The sequence below is a fragment of the Homarus americanus genome, unplaced genomic scaffold, assembly GCF_018991925.1.
Source record: "Homarus americanus isolate GMGI-L3 unplaced genomic scaffold, GMGI_Hamer_2.0 scaffold51646, whole genome shotgun sequence".
In the NCBI taxonomy this organism is placed as follows: domain Eukaryota; kingdom Metazoa; phylum Arthropoda; class Malacostraca; order Decapoda; family Nephropidae; genus Homarus; species Homarus americanus.
The window spans coordinates 111,676-112,500 of NW_024741317.1; positions in this window are offsets into that span (position 1 = coordinate 111,676).

The window sequence follows — 825 nt, forward strand, 5'->3', positions numbered from 1 at the left end:
ATTAAAAACTCTACGTCAGGCTAAACAGTTTAGGCTAGATAGTGGTGGCTGCTTGGATTATTTCTTTGTCTCTTATTGACTTCGGGTGGCTAACCTCTATAAAATTGAGGACACCAATAGACTTTGTACTAAGGTTAGGTTAAACAGACACTTTTGCTGTAATGGAGGATTTCGCCATCGGGGGCGTGACGAAACCTCCGTAGTGGTTAGGTTAGGCGGCCCGGTAGTGGTTGGTTAGTTGCCTGTATTATTATTATTATATAAAATTTAAGGTCCCCGTTAGACTTTACCACGGTCAGGCTAAACAGTTTAGGCTGCTTGGATTATTTCTTTGTCTCTTATTGACTTCGGGTGGCTAACCTCTATAAAATTGAGGACACCAATAGACTTTGTACTAAGGTTAGGTTAAACAGACACTTTTGCTGTAATGGAGGATTTCGCCATCGGGGGCGTGACGAAACCTCCGGCGAAAGTAGTGGTTAGGTTAGGCGGCCCGGTAGTGGTTGGTTAGTTGCCTGTATTATTATTATTATATAAAATTTAAGGTCCCCGTTAGACTTTACCACGGTCAGGCTAAACAGTTTAGGCTGCTTGGATTATTTCCTTGTCTCTTATTGACTTCGGTGGCTAACCTCTATAAAATTGAGGACACCAATAGACTTTGTACTAAGGTTAGGTTAAACAGACACTTTTGCTGTAATGGAGGATTTCGCCATCGGGGAGCGTGACGAAACCTCCGGCGAAAAAGTGGTTAGGTTAGGCGGCCCGGTAGTGGTTAGGTAGTTGCCTGTATTATTATTATTATATAAAATTTAAGGTCCCCGT